Source organism: Mus caroli, chromosome 10, assembly GCF_900094665.2.
Source record: "Mus caroli chromosome 10, CAROLI_EIJ_v1.1, whole genome shotgun sequence".
In the NCBI taxonomy this organism is placed as follows: domain Eukaryota; kingdom Metazoa; phylum Chordata; class Mammalia; order Rodentia; family Muridae; genus Mus; species Mus caroli.
In genome coordinates, this window is record NC_034579.1 from 33716403 (window position 1) to 33723288 (window position 6886).

Below are 6886 nucleotides of genomic sequence, written 5' to 3' on the forward strand. Positions count from 1 at the left end.
CACTTTGTAGACCAGGCTGGCCTCGAACTCAGAAATCTGCCTGCCTCTGCCTCCCAAGTGCTGGGATTAAAGGCGTGCGCCACCACCGCCCAGCAGAATGCACTTCTTATATTTATTCTAAGAAAAGCCACAGGATAAGCTTATTCAAAAAATCAGTTTATACCAATTCATTATAAAGCATTGGAAAACATTCTATGCATTCTATAACCATTTAAACTGCTAAGTAAACGTAAAGCATGTGACAGACTCTTCTCAATGTTAAAGCATTGCTGCAGGCAGCTGGAAATGGATTGTTTTTCTGTCTACAAATATTTTTACTTTAGAAAAGATGCCTGGGCGATGGAAGACATCTTTTCAGGACTTTGTCTGGCTTTCATTCCCCACAGCATCAGTATCAGATACAGATTCTGCTTATATTCCCCTGTTGCCAATTATGTGTGATAAAATTTATCTTACAAAATATGTTGGTTCCAGTTTCTAGCTAAAGCAAATGCAGTCATTCAGCAGGAACATTTCCAACTAAATTTGAACTAGACAACATTTAAAGATACTCTAAAATATGTATACATGTAAATAAATTTGAAACACATTTTTTACTAGTGACCAGCTATTAAAAAGTCCTAATTAAAAACAATTTGCTTTAAATTCTCTAATATTTACAAATAGTTATAACTCTTATTTTCCAAGTACTATTACATACATATAAAAACACAGGAATTCTAGACTACAAATGTTTAATCCTGTATTCAAGGAGATTTAATTGTGATAAGAAAAGGAGATAAGCAAGAAAATAAGATACAAGTCAAAATGACTGAATGGATGGAGATATGTTCCCAACATGAACAAATAACAGTATATGACCTGGTAATAAGTCATAAAGAGAAATAAAAGTAGCAATTTCCAAATATTTACACTTAGGCAAATCTATACAAGTGTCAAAGAGAATGTTCTAGGACAGCAATTCTTAACAGTGACATGTAGGCTTAGATTTTTTTAAAATCCACTTTAATAAGGATTCTCAAATGCTGCTTCTCCCCTTCTAGCCCACTGTCCAAAGCTAGGGGAGAAAAGAGGGCAAACAGAACAAAGGAATGTGGACCTGTTTAGAAGTAGTTCTTTAGGACAATTACAATCTCCATTTTTCAGGACATCAGTAGTACAGTTCAATAGTGTCAGTATACAAAACATGAATCAGTAGTGGCAGTAAGTAGGTCGGTTACTGAGCACAAAGAGGGGGGATAGGATAGGGGATTTTCAGAGTGGAAACCTGGAAACCGGATAATATTTGAAATGTAAATAAGGAAAATATCTAACAAAAAAGGGAAAAAAAGAAAAGAGAAAAAAAAGAAGAAAGAGAGAAAGAGAGAGAGAGAGGAAGGAAGGAAGGGAGGGAGGAAGGAAGAGAGAGAGAGANAAAGAGAGAGAGAGAGAGAGAGAGAGAGAGAGAGAGAGAGAAAGAAAGAAAGAAAGAAAGAAAGAAAGAAAGAAAGAAAGAAAGAAAGAAAGATCTTTTCTTAAAAACAGATATGTGGTGTGGTGTGTTTGGTGTTTTTCTGGATGTAGCCTAGAAAAAGACATTTGATGTTTTGTTAGAACAGATGCTTTAGAGAATATGTAATGTTTAAAAAAGATATAAATATAACCCAAAGAACAATTAATGATAATAGATGGTATTGGTATTGGTCATTGTTGGACTTTATTGACGCTAGCCTTCACTGATGATGCTCAGTGGTATTGGTACACCTTATGACCTTTTGTTGGTCATCTTCTATCATGAATTCATAGAGGAAAACCCACCAAAAAAAAAAAAAACCCTCTGGTGGTATTCTGACAGCTTCTAGCCACTTCTGTGGACTCAAGCCAATTGACAGAGCCTTGTGGTTTCTTCTGGATTGACCTAAAGTTGCTGACTCATGAATGGTGTTTTCAAGTGGATCAAACTGCTGATACTGATTCAAATGAACTAAACTGCTGATATCTTGACAACTCAGATTAGATTTGCCCCAAAGAAATATTTCTAAAGAGGCCAACATACTCCTTTGCCCTATGAACCTTACCTTTCCACTACCTCTGGTGGATGGCAGGATAGAAGAGACATTAAAACATTGAGAATCACTTAATAAAATTAGATTTTTTAAAATCTAAGCCTACAGGATAGCAAGTAATATTGACAAAAATAAAAGAAATATAACATATGTAAAGTGTTTAATGGAATAACTAGTAAATGATAAGTGTGATAGACATGGAAATTTAAATAACTCAAGCTTAACTCGAATAATTAGAAAAATTTATATTTGCAGTACCTAGGGATAGTTTAAATCATCATTCTTAAGAAGGAATTTTTTAATTTTTATTTTAAAATATAATTTAGTTTGGATTATCTTAATATGAAAACATATTATGCTTCTCAACTAATGAAAACATTTGTTAAAAACACAACCGTACCCCATCTGGTCTCAGTGCCCTGAGAAGATGTTGGGATCTAGCTCTGCACTCAATCCCACAACACTCAGAAGAAGCTCAAATCTAAGGGGCTCTAACATGCCCAGAATCATAGGATCACAGGATCTAAGGAGCTTGGTCACACCAGGAATTCAGAATCCCAGAGGCAGCTTGACTCCAAGAAGCTCTGACACACCCAGGATCTCAGGATCACAGGATCACAGAATCACAAGACCACAGAGACAGATGTACTCTGAGGAGTTTTGACACAGCCAGGATCGCAGGAGGGAGAGGCTCCAGTCAGAGACAGTGAGGGCATGTAGCACATAAGATAACCAGATAGATAGAGGCAAGCTTAAGAACATAAGAAACAGAAGCCAAGATTACCTGGCATCATCATCAAAACACAGTTCTCCCACCATAGCAACCTGGATATACCATCCCACTGGAAAAACAAGATTTGGATCTAAAATCACTTCTCATGATGATGATAAAGGACTTTAAGAAGGATAGAAATAACTCTTTTAAAGAAATACAGGATAACACAGATAAACAGGTAGAAGCCCTTAAAGAGGAAACACAAAAATTCCTTAAAGAATTATAGGGAAATGCAAACAAACAGATGAAGGAATTCAACAAAACAATTCAGGATCTAAATGGAACTAGAAGCAATAAAGAAAACACAAAGGGAGCCAAACCTGGAGTTAGAAAACCTAGGAAAAAGATTAGGAATCATAGATGCAAGCATCACCAACAGAATACAAGAAATAGAAGAGAGAATATCTGGTACAGAAGATACTTAGAAAACATTAACAAAAGAAAACGCAAAAAGCTTCTTACACAAAACATTCCAGAAATCCAGGACACAATGAAAAGACCAAACCTAAAGATGAGTATAGAGGAGAGCAAAGATTCCCAACTTAAAGGGCTATAAATATCTTCAACAAAATTATAGAAGAAAACTTCATGAATATAAAGAAAAAGATTCCCATGTACATATCAGAAGCCCACAGAACTCCAAGTAGAATGGANCAGAAAAGAAATTCCTCCTGTCACATAATAATCAAAACACTAAATGCACAAAACAAAGAAATAATATTAAAAGCAGTAAAGGTAGATGGTCAAGTAAAATATAAAGGCAGACCTATCAGAATTATGCCAGACTTCTCAACAGAGATGATGAAAATTAAAAGATCCTGGGCAGATGTCATACAGACCCTAAGAGAACACAAATCCCAACCCAGGGTAATATACCCAGAAAAATTTTCAATTACTATATATGAAGAAAACAGGATAATCCATGCCCAAAAAAATTACATAATATCTTTCCAGAAATACAACCCTACAAATGATAATAGGTGGAAAACTCCAACACAAGGAGGGAAACTACACCCTGAGAAAAGCAAAAAAATAATCTTCTTTCGACAAATACAAAAAAAGATAGCCACACAAACATAATTCCACCTCTAACAACAAATAATAGGAAGCAACACTCACTTTTCCTTAAAACATTTAACATCAATGCATTCAATTCCTCAATAGAAAATCAAGAAGAAGAAAGACCAACTTGTGAATACTTCATTCCCCCTTAGCATAGGGAACAAAATACCCATGGAAGGAGTTACAGAGAGAAAGTTTGGAGCTAAGACGAAAGGATGAACCATCCAGAGACTACGCCACCTGGGGGTCTATCCCATAATCAGACACCAAATGCAAACACTATTGCATATGCCAGCAAGGTTATGCTGAAAGGACCCTGATATAGCTGTCTCTTGTGAGGCTATGCCAGTGCCTGGCAAATACAGAAGTGGATGCTCACAGTCATCTATAGGATGGAACATAGGGCCCCCAATGGAGGAGCTAGAGAAAGTACCCAAGGAGCTGAAGGGGTCTGCAACCCTATAGGTGGAACAACAATATGAACTAACCAGTACACCTAGAGCTCGTGTCTCTAGCTGCATATGTAGCAGAAGATGGCCTAGTCAGCCATCATTGGGAAGAGAGGCCCCTTGGTCTTGCAAACTTTATATGCCCCAGTACAGGGAATGCCAGGGCCAATAAGTGGGAGTGGGTAGGTAGGGGAGCAGAGTAGGGGGACAGAGTAATAGGGGACTTTTGGGATAGCATTTGAAATGTAAATGAAGAAAATATCTAATAAAAAATTGAAAAAAACACATAGACAAATGAACCGGATACATAAACAGGACCCAGCATTTTGCTGCATATGGGAAATGCAATTCAGTGACAAACACAAACATTACCTCAGAGTAAAATGCTGAAAAACAATTTTCCAAGAAAATGGTCCCAAGAAACAAGATAGAGTAGCCATTCTAATGTCAAATAAAATTGACTTTCAACCCAAAGTTATCAAAAAAGAAAAAGAAGGACATTTCATACTTGTCAAAGGAAAAATCTACCAAAATTAACTCTCAGTTCTGAACATCTATGCTCCAAAAACAAGGGCAACCAAATTCATAAAAGAAACTTTATTAAAGCTCAAAGCACACATTGCGCTTTACGCAATAATACAGGGAGGCCTCAACACCCCACTCTCAGCAATGGATAGATCATGGAAAGAGAAACTAAACAGAGACACAGTAAATTGTTAACAGAAGATATGAACCAATTGGATTTAACAGATATTTATAGAACATTTTATCCTAAACAAAAGAATATATCTTCTTCTCAGCACCTCATGCTACCTTTTCCAAATTGAGCATACAATTGGTCACAAAACAAGATTCAACAGATACAAGATTGAAATAATCCCATGCAAGAAATAATCAATCACAAGGCTGAAATCAACCAAGTAGAAACAAAAAGAACTATACAAAGAATCAACAAAACCAGGAGCTACTCCTTTGAGAAAATGAAATTTGTAGTGCTCACATAGATTTAACAGCATAGATAATTAATGGATTTTAGTTGATTACTAAATGGGAATTCTATCTCTGAACATATATCATGTTACAGTGTTTAACAATATTTATCAAGATAAAAGACTTATATTTAGGACTTTCCTCATGGGGAGAAACATGAAGAAAGAGCTAATTCAGACTCTTTCTCTATCCATTTCAGGCTCACTTCCAAGACACAATTGTTTGTATTCATTGTCACTATTTGCTTTAAAGGACACAGCCATACATAAGTAACCTCCAGATTTCTAAATAATATTTGAATGTCACTGAGTTTTGATATACAAACTTTAAACATCAGTTTATCGAGTTTTATTGAATAGCTTTGAAATTTTAGCTCACTTAAACCCCTCCATGGTAATCATCTTTTCTCAATAAAATGAGAGCACCCTTAAACTTCTTTTAAGTTCCAAGTGAACACTCTAGAGCAAGCACTGATGAGCTGTGGCCTGTGATCAGATCTAGTTGGTGTTGGTTTTTATGTTGCCTATGACAGAGTTTCTGCCTCGCTGACTAAGTAGTACAACAAAGACCAACCAAGACTCTCAAATTTACTATGTAAATTTACTTCAGTTACCCTGCATCAGAGCTCTTGTCTTTCTTATATATTAGTTTTTTTGCTCATTTCTTAATCATAGATAGTATACACTGAGTCTCTTTATAATGGAACAAGAGAGACACTTTATAATTTCCCCTTCCCATCTAGCCTTCCTAGATCCACCAACCAAAAGGTAGCCTGGTGGTCAAAATGTGAGTAATAGAGGAAATAATGTGTCATTGAAATAGAACTCAAAGTATAAAATTAATGCTTGTGAGTACATCCTACTCTGACTGAAAATTAAGTCAGTGAGGAGTGTTTGCCAGTGTGAAGAATTATAAGTGTATATATATAATGCCCCAAGAGGGAGGGAGGAAGGGCAGACAACCCATTGTTCAGTTGTGGGCTGTGTAATGTCTTGTTTTAGTCAATAATAAAGAGAAATATAATAACTTTTCAGAGAAAAACCTATAAAATATTCTCCTATATGAAGGTAAATAAGCTTAACACTACCAACAATCTCTCATTTATTTGTTAAGTTATAAAGAATTTTTCTCTCCAAATGAAAGCACCTTAATCTTACTATTAGAAAAGTATCAGCTAAATTTAACTACAAATATCCTAAGATACAACTTGCCAGTAGTCACCAAAAGGGAAAAGGCAAAGAGACCCTAAATAAAATATAGAAATTAGTTAATATGGTATAGCAATATTAATTGGCTAGCTACAGCAAATATATTACATTAATTTGTCACAAATAGAGAAAAAGCTACAGAGTACATAGGCAGAACTTTTCTGCCATTTTAAAAGCTAAATTATATTATGACTGATTCATAAAAACAAAATATTCTATGCATTAATGGAACATCGCTTGATGTTTCAATGCATGTATATATTGTATTGAAGGAGGAAAATTACTGACCACCTGAACTCTTCAACTCAGAGTCCTACCCCTCCCATCTAGAGATTGTTCCCGGAACACTCCTGAACT